Below are 16,370 nucleotides of genomic sequence, written 5' to 3'. Positions count from 1 at the left end.
ACATTTCTCCAGGCCTGCCATTGTAGCTTGAGTATGCAGATTTAAACTGTCATATCGGCACGGCAAAAAAACCCTTTTGCCACGCCTAAACCTTCTTTTTTAATATTTATAAGTCACCCTAAATGCTCATAGGGCAGGGTGCATGGTATTAAAAACAAGGACATGTAAATGTAATGTTTGAAAATGTCCTGGTAGTGAAAAACCTGCAAAGTCATTTTTTAACATGGCAAGGCTAGCTCTCCCAAAGGTTAGGACTGTTTTACATTATTACCTTTAAGAAGTACTAAATGCAGTGTTTAAGAGCAGCTAGAAAAATGTCTGAAGGCTTTCCTGCCAGTGACCATCTGCCACCTGACTCCTAATGGCTCCCAGTGGTGAGATGTGCATTGCTCCCAGACAGGGGACACGGGGCTCTAAGTGTGGGGAGGGGAACTCCTCCATTGATAGGATGGCCTGGGGTCTGTGTCTAGCCCCTTCCTGAGCTTTAAAGGATGCCTACCTGGTGACTAGCATATGAAGCTCACACCTAGGACTGCCACCACTTTGTTTCTATAGTCAAGCTGGCATCAAAACCAGTGGGGGTAGGGCACCTGACCAGAACTGGTTTGGGGTTGGGCAAAGACTTGCCCTCCACCCATAGGCTGGTAGTGAGCATAGAATTGGACCCCACAGACCTCTCCTCAGAACATGCCTCGACCTGTAAAAAATTAGGAATGCCCTGCTGTTTGAAGATCTTGAAAAACGACTGGATTTACTTCCCTTGAACCCAGTTCCCCATAAATGACTTCGTCAGTTGGCAGACCTACTGTTTGAGCCACACGGAGAAAACAAGTTTACAGAGGCTTCTCTCTCTGCAATTTCCCAGCTGATCAGTTGCAACTGGACCTGCCCTTGACTCTGCTGCTAGCCCCTGATGTAGTGAGACCTAACCTCCAAGTGGTGCCTCACACTTTGACTCACTCTGAGAAGCCAGTATTAATATTTCTTGAGATCAGCGACCACCAACCCCAAATTATAGTGTACATTCTTACAGCTTTGAAGTGAGGAGAGGTCATTAAGAAGCAGAATAAATGGGGCTAGCTGAAGTTCTATATTGTGAATATCTTGATTTTCAGAAGCACCTTTCTCTATCAAGGCAGAACAAATTTACATTTAACAAACATATGCACACATCCATAGGTAATACTATTGCATTTCCAGCAATGACTGTTATCCTTTAGATGTCTTTTATGGAGATTCAGTGGATTTTAATATAAAACGGGAAGAAAGCAAGCTTCAAACGAGCCTTTGATGAATATATTTTGTACAACAAATAGGTAAGAGAATAACAATATGTTTTTATATGCAGAGTTTGCCATTAGAGGATCATTAAGGTTAAATAGCCTTCCTCTGGAAATGGTGGCACATATTTATCAAGGTTTTGCGACCCCTTGCGCCTCACAATGGGGCTCAAGGGTGAAGCAAAACCTAAGTGAGATTTATCAAGCCACAATGCCACCTTGTGTGGACCTGTATGGTTTGGTAAATGTAGGTTAAGGCAAGGCAGCACAAATCGTTGCATTGCTTTACTCTGCCCAAGCAAGGCGTTCCTTGTGTGGAGCCTGGGTGTTCCCACACACCCACCCATGGATTTTGGCGCTTTGGTGCATTCCAAGATTTACCATTAGAGGTAGATCTGGGAATGTGTCAAAATGCTATGTCTCCCCAGGTGAGGTGCCACAAGCTGAAATATCTTTTTTTCTCCTCGATATTTCCTTTTTCTATGTGTGATGCATTCTGCAGCACGCATAGAAAGAGGAAAATGCCACTCAGGATTGGTTTTGTGCAGTAAGGTCTCCCTTCCTGCACAAAAATAATCATGCCAACAACGCAGGCACCCTTGCAACATGACGCAAGGGTGCCTGCATTGGGGCTAGGCATCCAAAAGTGCACCAGCACAAGGAATGTTAAATACGGTGCTTTCCTGCCCTTGCCCTTGCACTCAGCGCAGCAAGGTGGCTTGCTGCGTTGCACTGCATGAAAGATTGACAAATCTGCCCTGGTCTGTCTGTTGTGGAGCTATTGCCATGCAGGCTTTGGTAGTACACCTGACTTACTGGTAGAGTACAGGAATCGAATCTGCTATTAGGGATGACGATACAGAGATGTGCTGTGTGGGTGATGTTCCCACTTTGGTATGTGGTCTTCTGACAGGCGCATGGGTTGACACCCAAAGACATCATGCAGTCTTGTCCTCCGTTCTGCTGTCTCTGGCAGGACCGGACTGGCCCTCGTGGGCCCCTGGCATTTCCCTGGTGGGCCGCCAGGGTGGGTACCGATTTTGGGCCCCTCGGGCCGTTTTTGTTGCAGGGGCGTTTTTGCAGCATAGCTGTAAAATCGGCCCCTGTAACAAAATCGTCCGAAACCGGCCCCGGAAAGCATGCTCGGCAGCACACCCAACCCCCCGGGTGGCCGGCCGAGCTCTTTAACAGGGCCAGTTTGGGTTCCCAGTCCGGCACTGGTTTCTAGCTGTGAGCAGGAACAAAGCCGATCCATGAAAGCCAATCTCTTTGCTCTACCACATATCCAGTACAATGATCCCACAACACACCAGGAGCAAAAACGTTAATTCCTCATTCAGCACTAGTGTTTGAGGAATCTGATACAGCACACTGTCTGCGCTTCCTGTGGTTTTCTAACGCAAATTATACATTTCTAGTTCTAATTGCTTTATTTTATTATTTATTATTGGTAATTTTTCCTCTTAATTTATTCTAACTTCTATTTTGTCACAGATCCAGGTTTACTCAAGCTTCCGAATTACTGCTTGGTTCCCGAGATGGTCCTTGATGAGTACAGTTCTGCAAAATGTGCTACTTGATTTTTACACAAATTTTCCTCTGTAAATGGCTTTTAGGCACCGTTTCCTGTCTGTCTGCTTGCACAACTGAATGTATTAGCCAATGCAATGTGTCAGAAAACAATTCTTACAATCCAGAACCAGGATGCAGGTTGCAGTTAGCAGGTTGTGATACCATCAACTTCTTCCATGATTCCAATGGCAGTTATCTGGAGGTGCAAACATTAAACAATGAAAATGCCATTTAAAGCAACTTAAAATGGCCATAGAGACAGTGACATTTGACCTTCGTGTTTTTGTTTATTGAGGCGAAATATAATGAAAACATTAAAACAGTTATGGGGGTTTCCACAGTTCTATTCACGTGTAAAAGCCAAATATCTGCACAGACAGTGCAAAGGTAAGTTATAAGGTTGTGCCAAATCCCAGCCTTCTCTTGAATGACTACCAAGAATAATTGACTTTATTCAGTGAGGTGTTTGAGCATGCTGATGGTGTCTATTTGTTACAAGAGGTCTTAGGGGATAAACAAGATATACTGCTGTGTGCAACTAAATTTATAGGAAAAAAAGTAGGCTAGAGAATGCTCTCCGCCTTGTACGCTGAGGTCTCTGCACAAATGTGTACGTGATAGTAGTAACGTGGGAGAAACAGGGGTAAGTGGTTTGAAAATTAGGGCTAATTACAACTAAATGGGAGGAGTTTAGGGAGGGAGATGCAAATGCAAACACCCACCCACAAAAATGTAACCCCTCTGCTATTCATAAACTGCACTTCTAAAGTTACTACAGCCAAAGATGTTTAAAAAAACAATAGTAAATGTACTCCAGTCCAGCCTTGCATTAAGTCTAGCACTATACATGGCTACTCACAAGTACTGCAACACACTCCTATAGGGTATGATGGAGCCAGAGACTTAATATAATGCCACTGGGAAATAATGTTAAATAAGCAAACTTACTGGCTATTAAAATACATATATATATTTTGGTTAATGTTAATATAAGTTAATAAAAAATATGCATGTTATTGTAGCTGCGTCTTATATATATATTTACTGGAAAAAACAAAGGTTAAAGTAACGTTATAGTTAAGTAAATGTTCAGTAACAACGCCAACGTTTTAAACTCTGAAAACCACAGAAATTCACCCGTTATAGTTATCTCAAGTAACTGTAACTCATGCCTTAAGGTAACTATAACTTATGCCCTCGCCATGAACTGCTAATTACTGCGCATATTGCATCACTCTTGACAGCTTCTATGACATCATTGATATCACTGCAACATTTGCAGTTAAATTATTGATGAGAAAACTGTGCATGGTGGGGGCCATGTGTATATATTAGACAATATTCAAATAACGTATCTTGTTTGCCTGAGCACATTTGAACAGTGTATCAACAGATGGAAGGGCACCCCACACTATCAAACTGAAAAAAAGAAATAAGCAGGTGCAGGAGAGACTTCCACTTCAAAGCATAAATCTGGTATGTGTTAAGAATTCCCATCTTCAGAATTCCCACAGGCATATCAAATTTTAAATACTAGGAAAAGATGTTAAATAACAAGGAATCAAACAAAAAAAGTCAAAAATTTAACATAAACGTAACCATATGCGGGAGCCCAGAATATACTCTGTGCCCATTACTTCCATTTCCCTTACAATGCCACATATGCATCTCTGTAATAATAGTTTACAACTTCCATATCACTTCCTTTTGTTTGTGTTTGGTTTGTTTGGGATGTCGCTCAATTGGGAGGAGGTAGATACTGCACGCTTAGAAAGGACACTTAAGGCGGTTAGATAGAACATAATGGAAGCTGCCTCTTCTCATTTTTCCTGTACTTTTGCGCAAGCTCTTTGCTACAATTCTGTCTTCTTACTTTTCTCAATATAACAAGCATTGGCAAAGCCAATAGATTTTGCTTATGCAAGACCTATTGGCGTTGTCAATGTTTTCAAAGATGTTGCACAGCAGCCTGGCCTGCTGTGTAGCATGGCTTAAAGTACGTAATAACACAGCCTATGACGTGGCCAGTATTAACAGCATTGCAGCACTGATTTTTGTTAACTTTAAACCTCGTTACAAAGCAGCCGGTGCTGCTAAGCAACAGCTTTTAAAAACATTATCAAAGCCAAATAGCTCGTGCAGAGCCATTGGGCTTTGTTAATGGTTTTGAAAGAAATTAAAGAATGTAAAGAAATTAACAGGGCAGAATTTAAGCTGGCGGTTTGCACGGTTGTTGTGGATGTATCCAAGGCAGTGGGCGATTTTTTCCAGCAGCAGATGGAGGCCACACATGAGCCACAAAGGAAACATCAACAACAAGCATTGGCATAGCCAATAGCTCTCGCTTCTGGGACCATATAATTGTTTAGCCATGCAGCGCATTATCGTGGGTGTTGTGCTGGCAGGGATTGAAGAGCTATACAAAATAGTGGCTCATGCAGTCTGAAATAAAACAGACATAGAAATGGATATCTTTTGTCCCCTATATTGTAGTATTTATGTTTACTGGCAAAAAGGTTCATTGATCTAAAATCCTTTCAGGTACTCTCTAGCAACAATGCAGCCTTTTTAACTTTTCACTTCATCATGAATTTCCCTAAAAGTATTTGATGTTTTCAGATGCTGGATTGGTGGAAAGAGAGAGAGAGAGAGTGTGTGTGTGTGTGAGAGAGAGAGAGAGAGAGAGAGAGAGAGAGAAAGAGAAAGGGCAGGTGATGGAATTAAGTACATGCAGCAGGACTTAGAGAAACTACAGTGATGAAGAGGAATGTTAAATTTGGGCAATGGCTATTGGCTTGGTTAATGGGTTGTAGTCATGATGTATGGCATCCCCGATGCTGTGCAGCATTGCTAAATAAGAAATAATAACTATGATGGCCAGCCACATTGTTCTGTAGGAGCGCGAACCACACAAGTTAGATTAACAAATAAAGAGAAAATAAGCATTGAGGTGTTTGGGGTTTTTTGGGAAAGAGGGTGGGGGAAGTATCATTAGGGTTGCAGAAGTAACATGCGGGTGGAGGAATCAACTTGGCAGGAACAATTATGCTAAATGAGGCGTGGAAGCAACATGGGGCAGCAAATGCAACACAGAAGGTACGGGTGGGGAAAGCAACATTGTGAGGGCGGGTGGAGATAAGCAACATGGAGAGCTTGAGTGGGGTACGCAACTCAGTAGGTGTGGGAAGCAAAATAGAGGGCATCCCTGGAGGAAGCAATATGGAGTGTGTGGGTGGGAGGAAGCAACATCAAATGCTTAGGTGAAAAAAAAAACAACACCTAGAGAGAGCCATGTGTAGCACAGTGGGGATGGAGGAGGAAACAAATGGGTGAGAGAGAAACAGAGAGAGAAAGAGAGATGTGGAGCTTGGAGGGGAGAAGCACAAGGTCGAGAAAGCGACTTGGATGACGCACACACTTGTAAGGTCATCATGGAGGGAATCTGGAGAAGAACACAGATGTCTAGAATACACACAGATCAGTTCAGCATGCTCCCTAAACTGTTTCAAAAGGAAAGGAACCTGTGTAACAGATGCACATCGAACTCTGCAGCTATGTGATCAGGATTCAACCACGAGGCCTGCAGGTGACAAAGACACTCATCTCTGCCTTAGTGAGTTAACCAGCCCGCTTATCTTGTTAACAAGGGGCTTCCATACCGGGCTGTGTGAAGTGCAGGGAAATGACGACATGGGCCAGAATGGTAGGGTACACAGGTCACTGTTTCCCAATAGCAACTCACGCCGAGTGACCATGTTTGTCCCAGTTTTGTGACTGCAAAGAAGGAATAATGCGACAGTCATGGGGCGAGTCATAAGCAGCGAGGCACAGGCTGCCGAATGAGCAAAGGGCGGCAGTAAGGCCACCAGAGGATTCTGGGAAACCTTTAATATGGACTAAAAGGGGGACTTATCAGAGGGCAGTGGTTATCACGGCAACCAATGATACATTATCTTCTCTCTGAGACTTGAGAAGTAATCCCCTTCTGATCAGGACCTATAGCTCTGTTCCCCAGACATCCCCTAGGGACCTGGAGCGCTGTGCCCACAGAAAAAAGTATAACTTGTCCCTCCTGAAAGGCACTCGATAATTGTAATACCGGACAGGAGCAGTCTATCTTTTGTGAATTGTAGCGATGCGCCTCAGGTCTACAGCAGCCTGATCCCCAGTGACCTGGAAATCTGATTCTGTAGTAGGGGAATCTCTGTTATAGTCATAATCTAGTGAATAGTCCCGCCCATGTGCGTGGACCCCGGAGCAATCAAAAATAATCTCTCAAGTTGTCAAAAAATGCAGAACTGCACAGACACTTAAGAGAGAATTTAAAGACAGATAATGCAGCCTATATCCACAGGCTACACTGTCCAGTACTTCAACTAGAAATTCCACCAAAAATCCACAAACAGCACAACCTGTCCAGATTTCTCCCCATAGAAAAGCTTGCTTTTACCAGCAAAACCCTCAGGAATGATAGAGAGGAAGGAGTGGACAGACAAGCCCCATAGGCTGCCATTATGTGGCTCAGAACAGGATACTGTGCCTTTAAGAGAACTTTCCAGAACTCTCTCAGTATCCCAGAATGCACAGCATGTCCCTTTTACTTTCAGTTCTTTTTTCCGGCTCCTGCTAGCAGGACCCTGGAGCATTGAGCTCTCCCTTTTTAGGGTTTATTTAGTGATATTTCACTTTTTTTCAGGTTTGAGTGCTTTCATTTGAAGTACTTTGGTGCTTTCTTCCTTGTGTGTGTTTCTGAGCACTCTTTTATTTGTCAAAATGCCTGCTTTGTTTGACAAATATCCAGAGTGTTCGAGGAAGAAGGCCAAGTCGGACCAACACGAGGTGTGCATCATCTGCCTTCCCTCATCTCATGTCCCAGAGGAGTGTGACATTTGCCAGGGCTTCTCCAGCAGGACCCTGAGAGATAGGATGAAGATCAGGCTCCAAGGCCTGGAAGACAGAAGACTGAAGGCACAAGGTGGATCTGGGCAGACGTCCTCTGCCCATGCTGAGGCCTCTGGGGGGCTCCCCAGGGGCAGGAAGACCAGCAAAGTCCCTATTCTCTGTCGGCATCGATAGCACCCACAACAGCGTCGAGAGGGATGACTACTATCTGTTCCCCGTCTCCCCAGGGCTCTGGGTAGAAGCGGTGTCGACGCTCGGCGTCGAGTGAACTGAATAGACCGCCGTCGAGGTCACCGGTGACGGTCTCATCGTCGTCGTCGTAGAGTAATTGATGTCGAGAGGTGGCCCGGGGTCGGCGCTCGCCGTCGAGGTGACACCGCCGTTCGCCATCGGCGAAGAAGAAGAGGAGGTCGGCGTCGAGGGTATCCTTGACGTCGAGGATGACGTCGAAGTCTCACAGGCGTTCGGCGTCGAGGAGACGATCGTCGTTGAGGTGAAGGCGGTCGCCATCGAGGTGAAGGTCGCCGTCGAGGGGAAGGCGTTCACCGTCGAGGAGGAGGCGTTCACCGTCGAGAAAGAGGCGTTCGCCGTTGAAAAGGAGGCGTTCACCGTCGAAAAGGGGGCGGTCGACGTCGGGGGACCGACGGTAGCCGTCAGGGCGACGTACTTCGACGCCAAAGAGGCACAGAAGGAGTTCTGGCACCAGGAGTCATTCTAGCCGGCGGCATGTACCGATAGGGTACTCTCCATCGCCTGAGAAGAAGGGAAAGTCACCGGGCTCGGTGTACTCTGAGGTGTATACACCTCCTAAGACGAGGTCGACTCCACCTCCTCCTCCCTTCCCCAAGGAACCTCCGCGGCGGACTCCCACCCCGCCTCCGCTTCCACCTCCTCATCACCTTCATCCTCATCCTCAGCCTCAGCCTCTTCCTCCGCTTCCAACTGGCGGACCGCCTGTGGTTCCTACGAGGTCAGTTTTGCTGCCGCGATAACCGACTCCGCCTAAGGGGACCCCTCAGCCGAGGCCCCCAGTCAGGCCACGGTCGCCTACTCCTGTGAGGCCTGTGGAGCACCCGAAGCCAAGGAGATCAAGCTCTCACTCCGGTCGGAGGGGGAGATCGCGGAGTCGTCACAGGTCGTCAACGAGATCAATACGAAGCCACAGGAGGCGCAGATCACGGTCCCGCACGGACTCTTCTGGGACCAGAGACTACTCACCGACTTTGTCGGAATCCCCAGGGACGAGGGTGTCGCCTGTAGATGACATCGACACATTCCAGGATGGAGAAGTGTGGCTCACTGGTTAGAGGAGGCAGACCCTGAAGCAGAGGTCAGACCCGGGACCAGGGTTCAATTCCCGAGCGGCAGGGTCTTGAGCCCAAATGTCCACGGACTCGATAATTCTCGCTTCGGTGCCTACTCGAATCACGGGTTCACACTCTGCAACTCTGGGCAATAGCTTGCTTAATCTCCACAACGGCCCCCCCGCGGCAGGATGCCTGGCTTTCACCTTGGGGATGCCCAGTACGGGTTATTTCACAGGGAAAAAGCCAGGACGGGTTCCCAAAGCAAGCGCCTTGAGACCTTGCGGTGATAAGGCGCTATATAAGAACCTTTGACATTTGACATGACACATTCTGCTGCGGGGTGCAGCTAAGTTGGGCATCACGGTGACGGTACCTACACCCACGACGTCTGTGATTTTCAAGACGCTCCATAAAAAGCACCTGTCTCGACCATTGCTGCCTCTAGTACCGGGCTTGGTAGAGCCCGCCGAGGAGCTGTTTCTCACTCCCGCGGTGACGAAGGCTGCTCCCTCCAAGCTCCTAAAGAAGTACCGGGCCCTGGATTCTGACCCGTCTTTTCTTCGGATGGATCCGACACCGGACTCTGTCATAGGGACGGCGGCTAGGAAGCAGCATGCCACCACCCCGTCCTCTACAGTACCTCCTGATAAGGAGAGCCGCTAGATAGACTCGGCAGGCAGAAAGGTCTGTGAGATGGCATCTACTGCAATGAAGGCGGCTAGTGCCGCTGCTTTGCTAGGGCGATACGATCGTGCCCTATGGGAGTCCCTCCAGCAATTCGCTGAGCTCCTTCCTCGAGAGAAGAAAGAGGACTTTCAAGAGATTCTGAAGGAAGGGATGCTGGTGTCGAACCAACTCATCAGCGCGGCTGCTGATGCGTCTCTTCTGGCGGCACATGGGTACTGTCATGGTGTCAACCAACGACGCCACGCTTGGCTTCGACTTACATCGCTCAAGCCAGAGGCTCAACAGCGGGTAGCCAATCTGCCTTTCTCGGGGGAAACCCTGTTTGGCAAGCATGCGGATGATGAGATGGCCCGCATGAAGGCAGAGGCCAAGACCCTGATGGCTGTTGGGTTGGAGAAGCCCAAGGAGAAGAAGACCTACCGCCCGTTCCAGAGATGGTTTGGGGCCAGCAGTTCCGGAGGACCTTCCAGAAGCGCCAGAAGGGCAGAGGCGGACAGCAGTCCGCAGCAGCGGACAAAGGCCCGGCTGGGTCTCGGCCCTGAGTGGTTACTTCCCCTACATCCGTTACCCGCTCCGGTGGGGGGAAACGTTCAATTTTTTCTGGCAGAGTGGAGAAAAATTACTCAGGACAAGTGGGTGGTGAATATTGTTTGCAATGGATACAGTCTTCGGTTCACCAGCCCGCCTCCATCAATTCCACCGGTCAGCTCGCAGTTTCAGCTGCGCGAGCTCCAGGCGGAGGCTGATACCCTGTTAAGGAAAAGGGCGATAGAAGACGTACCTCTGTCTCAAAGGGGAAGAGGTCTGTACTCACAGTTCTTTCTGGTTTGCAAGAAGGACAAGAACGAGTTCAGGCCCATTCTGGATTTGCGACAAGCAAACAAGTGGATTAGCCGAGAGAAGTTTCGCATGCTGTCGTTGCATCAGATTTATCCGCAGCTGCAACAGGGAGACTGGCTATGTGCTATATACCTACAGGATGCGTACTTCCATGTGCCCATTGCACACAAACACAGAAAGTTCCTGCGGTTCCTAGTCGGCACCAATCATTATCAGTACACAGTAATGCCATTCGGGCTGAAATCTGCGCCCAGGACATTCTCAAAGTGCATGGCAGTGGTAGCTGCACACCTGAGAAAGACCAAGGTGTTTGTCTACCCTTACCTGGACGATTGGTTGATCAAGGCCTCCTCCTTCTCGGAAGCTCAAGCGCACTTGCAGAAGACGTGCGTTCTCTTGAACAAGCTGGGGTTGCACATCAACATGTCCAAGTCTGTCCCAACTCCGGTCCAGTGCATACAGTACTTGGGAGCCTCCATCAATACGCTGTCAGCAAGTGTGTCTCCTTCAGAGGAGAGACGATTATCACTCCTTCGGAAGGCTCAGGCTCTTATGACCGCTCCATCTACAACAGTGAGGACGGTGTCTTCTCTACTGGGGTCGATGGCCTCTTGTATCTTCCTTACGCCACACGCACGGCTGCACATGAGACCATTGCAGGAGTGCTTGGAGGATCAGTGGGATCGAGGAAAGGATCTTGGGATGACAAGTTACGACTGTCTCTGCATGCTCTTCAGTCTCTGAAGTGGTGGTGTTCAGCGGAGAATCTCCTCAGAGGGGTTCCCTTCTACAAGGACATTCCCACACAGACTATCATGACGGATGCGTCTCTCCACGGCTGGGGGGCGCACTCCGGAGACTTACAGATACAAGGAACGTGGTCCCAGGCGGAGTCCCCGTATCACATCAATTTCCTGGGACTCAGAGCTATTCACTTGGCGATGAAGGCCTTTCATCCGTCCTTCCAGACCAACTTTCTGCTTGTACAGACGGACAATACGACCACGATGTATTACCTCAACAAGCAGGGGGGCTCGAGATTGCGCACTCTGTCGCAGGAGGCACAGGAGATCTGGCGTTGGCTTCTAGCCAGAGGACTGACGATAACGGCTACCCATCTACCAGGTGTGCAGAATGTTCAGGCCGACGCACTGAGCAGACTGATTCAGGAAAACCACGAATGGGTCATAAACGACGAAGTACTAGGAGAAGTCTTCGCAAGCTGGGAAACTCCAGACGTAGATCTGTTCGCCACTGCCGAAAACAGCAAATGCCGAGACTTCGCCGCCAGGTACTACCAGCAGGGGACGCTGGGGAATGCGTTATGGATCAACTGGTCGAACAGCTTTCTGTACGCTTTTCCACCCATTCCCCTGATTCCGGCGGTGCTCATCAAGCTGTCCCAGTCCAGGGCGCGGATGATTCTGATTGCCCCGGAATGGCCCAGACAGTGGTGGTTCACGGACCTGCTTCACCGGTCTCTCCTTCCTCACCTACGGCTGCCGTGCCGGCCGGACCTTCTCACGAAGTTCGGGGGGCAGATGGTGCACCCCAACCTCTCGTCTTTGAGTTTGGCGGCATGGCTCCTGAGATAGTTCAATATGGCCATTTGAATCTACCAGAAGATTGTATGGACATACTGAAGGAGGCTAAGCGACCTTCCACTCGGACTTCCTATGCTTACAAGTGGAAGCGTTTTTGCATCTGGTGCAAGTCCAAGAACTTTGACCCAACAACATGTAAGGAAGATGTCATCCTTCCGTATCTTCTCCATTTGGCGCAGTCTGACCTTAATGTCCATTCCATTAAGGCTCATGTCGCTGCGCTGACTGCCTACAGGAAGTGCCCTTCACAGACTTCCTTTTTCCAGATCCCTGTGATCAAGGTTTTTTCGGAAGGCTTAAAGAAAGTGTTCCCTCCTGTCCGGCTTCCTTCGCCTTCATGGGAATTGAACGTGGTGCTGTCCAGATTGATGAAGGAGCCTTTTGAACCTATTCATAAGGCTTCGTTGCAGCACCTGTCATGGAAGGCGGCATTCCTTGTGGCCATTACATCGGCCCACAGGGTGAGTGAAATTCAGGCGTTGTGTTGCCAAGAACCTTATACTGTATTTCATGCTGCTAAGGTTGTTATGCGTACTCACCCTAAATTTCTTCCAAAGGTTATATCTGATTTCCATGTTAACCAGACCATAACTTTACCTACGTTTTATCAGAATCCTTCATCTCCAGCGGAAAGGTCTCTACATTCCCTGGATGTTAGGAGGGTGTTGACATTTTATCTGGATAAAACCAAAGATATTCGTAGGTCAGACCAATTGTTTATCAATTATGGATCAGTCAGGACCGGTCTTGCTACCTCAAAACAGTCCATCTCCAGGTGGATTGTGTCCTGTATACAATTGTGTTACCAGAAGGCTAATAAGACCTTAGGGGGTAAGCCTAAGGTTCATTCCACACGGGGCAAAGCTGCCACGACTGCTTTGCTTCGTAATGTTCCAATTGCAGAAATCTGCAAGGCGGCCACTTGGAAGTCGGTCCATACCTTTGCTAAGCATTACTGTCTGGACACTGATGCCAGGACAGACGCTCAGGTTGGGCAGGCTTCGCTGCGAAATCTGTTCGAACAGTAGTGGTGTTATTTCTCTTTTCTCCACCGCCGCTTTGGTGTGGGGATGGGCTTGCCATTCTATTCACTAGATTATGACTATACTCAGAGATCCCCTACTACAGAAGGAGTAGTTTCTGTCCTGTAACTCCAGTTCTGTAGTAGGGGTATCTCTGTTATAGTCATAAGCGCCCAACCTCCTCCCCGGTGGAGAGAGAGAGATATTCATGTAAGGAATGCTACAGGTCTGGCGCGTTACGCCTTCAAAAAGAACTGAAAGTAAAAGGGACCTGCTGTGCATTCTGGGATACTGAGAGAGTTCTGGAAAGTTCTCTTAAAGGCACATTATCCTGTTCTGAACCACATAATGGCAGCCTATGGGGCTTGTCTGTCCACTCCTTCCTCTCTATCATTCATGAGGGTTTTGCTGGTAAAAGCAAGCTTTTCTATGGGGAGAAATCTGGACAGGCTGTGCTGTTTGTGGATTTTTGGTGGAATTTCTAGATGAAGTACTGGGCAGTGTAGCCTGTGGATATAGGCTGCATTTACCTGTCTTTAAATTCTCTCTTAAGTGTCTGTGCAGTTCTGCATTTTTTGACAAATTAAGAGAATATTTTTGATTGCTCCGGGGTCCACACACATAGGTGGGACTATTCACTAGATTATGACTATAACAGAGATACCCCTACTACAGAACTGGAGTTACAGGACAGAAACTACTCCATCTTCTTCCTTAAAGTCGACTGGGGCCATATGTCTCTCACTCCACCTACAGTTCTAAAAACACACTTATGCTACCTCCCCAAGACGTGACGCATTCCGCCAGGACAGTGTTTCAGACCAGTGCCTTTGTAGTGAGAAGGTCCACGCAGGTAAGATTGAATTCAGGAACTTTTATTCAAGCAGGTAACAGATTAAACAGTTCCAGGTAGTTAAGTTGTGAAAGGGAGCCCCACCAGGAGCAGCCAGTCAGCTGCTCAGCCCATGCCCAACCGTCACTTCACCTCTCTGTGTCCCAACATTCTGAGGCTCATCCAGACTCCAACATTCTATTGAGCACAGAGCACAGGCACTGGCTGAGCAGGAGGTGTAAAATACATTACAATACAAATGCAGGATACTACAGCCTTTCTGTTGCAAATCATTAACAACACCAGACTATAGCACCCATAAAGCACTGGGATGGAAAAGGACAGCACAGGTCTAAAAACATGTGTCGATTACGTGGAGCAAGGAAACTTTTATTGAGATTATAGTTGTTTTAGCTGCAACATCTTACCAACTCATACCTTTTACACTAACCTCACCAGCCCCCGGAAGTCTCACTGAGCAGGTTTCACTCCGGAGTGAGACCACAAGGGTGATAAAACAGCATATTTGACCAACCAAGACTGTCAGAGTTTAACAGCCTGCAGTTCGTTTTAGCTCCTAAAATACACAAGCAAAAGCCGTGTTAACCCCCAAAAAGTGCAATAAAAATAAATACAAACAAACGATAAGCATGATCTGACCTTGTGTAATGCACTTGGTCACTTCTGCTGTTGAAACACTGGATACATACTGCATCTCACTGACGTCCTCAACTGAGAGGAAATGACCCCTGCCACAGTTTACCCAATCCACGAGCAGCAATCATAAACCCACCCAACTGATAAACACTCCTGCAACATCATGTTTTCCAAAACTACCAAGTCTGTGCACTTAGCTGGGTCTGATACAAGCGGTTGTTAGGCAGAAGTCAGCGGCACCGAGGCTTGAGTCTAAAGCTAAGAGAGTCAGTCTGTGTTATGTGTATCTGCCTCATCCCTTGAGTTGGGGTAATGGCCTGGACGACTTCTTGACTTTTTGTGTTGGCCCCACATGCTTGCAGTCCACTCACCTACTAAGAGACGTCCTTAAAACTCTGATGGCCCCTGACCAGTATTGCACAGTCAGAAGCAAAGCAAGTTTGCTTTGCACTCAGAAGAGTTAGCAATGTACGTTTTTGAAAACACAAACAGACGCAGATGCTACCCTGGGAGGCTGAAAGGAAAGGTAAGAAAGGGAGAAAGGAGGGAGTGGGAGATGGAGGAAAACACTGTACCTTGTAAATACCTCAATAAAAGTACTGAAATAAAAAAAGAAAACACAAACAAACATGAAAACCCAGAAAAAGCATTGTCATTTAATTCATATAGCTCTTCATAGCCCTCACGGTGTGCTGCAGCCCACTCGTTGACAGGTACCACACTGAGCTGTAGGAGGGGCTGGCCTAAAGCTCAGTATTGCCATTATTATTTTGTAATGTGTTTTGTAGTTTTCTATAGCAGGAACTTGTCCGGAAGACATTGGATGCTTTACTTTCACTGCATTTGCTTAATGTTTTCTGGATTGGAGGAATCATTTCACTGCTAATGCTGACTCTCCTGTTCGGTGTGTAGTAGAGATGTTTCGCCTCCTTATGGATGGTACACAAGAGGATGGAAGGGTGGACTGATGTATAGGTGGGGCTTGTGTGTATGTGTAAGCTACACAGAAAACAGGCACAGAATAGTCAGTAACAGTGGTTTTATCCCTCAAATCAAGAACACTTAAGCAAATGCAGTAAAAGTGTAAGTTTCCATAAAAACACATAAAAGAAACTGTGTAGCTAAAAGCAGAGCACGCATTTAAGAATGTCTCTTTGAAACAACCTCAAGGAGGCATCCGAAGTTAAGAGGTGTGGCGGAAAGAAACTGAAGAGGTGGAGGGACGTGGTCAACATCAGAGTTCCGACTGGATTTAAAGTGTAAACTGCTCAGCAATCCAGCAGGAAGAAAATAGGTTTTGCAGGAAAGTATTGAACACCCCAATTTCTACCCCCAATACATTTGTCACAAAGAGCTTAACATTAAATCTATAACTGATTTTATCCGGGAACGTCCGGCACTTGTGTGGATTGCAGTATCGAAGAATGAAGCAGCTTCCTGACACAGCTGATTATCAAGGACTGGTTATGTTGTGATAAGGGCTTAGAAATCCCATGTCTGAGCGGTGTGCTGAGTAGTTTGCGCAGTATAAATATGGAAAGTATTTTCTGGGACCCTACATTAGCAGTGTCGGTCCCGAAAAAAGAATTACAGAAGACTCTGTACTCCATATATAAGGACGAGCGGGAGGTGACGGAGGCTAGGAAAATAACTGTGTGCAACTACAT

This window comes from Lissotriton helveticus, chromosome 7 (genome assembly GCF_964261635.1).
Source record: "Lissotriton helveticus chromosome 7, aLisHel1.1, whole genome shotgun sequence".
Lineage (NCBI taxonomy): Eukaryota > Metazoa > Chordata > Amphibia > Caudata > Salamandridae > Lissotriton > Lissotriton helveticus.
This window is presented reverse-complemented; position numbering follows the sequence as displayed.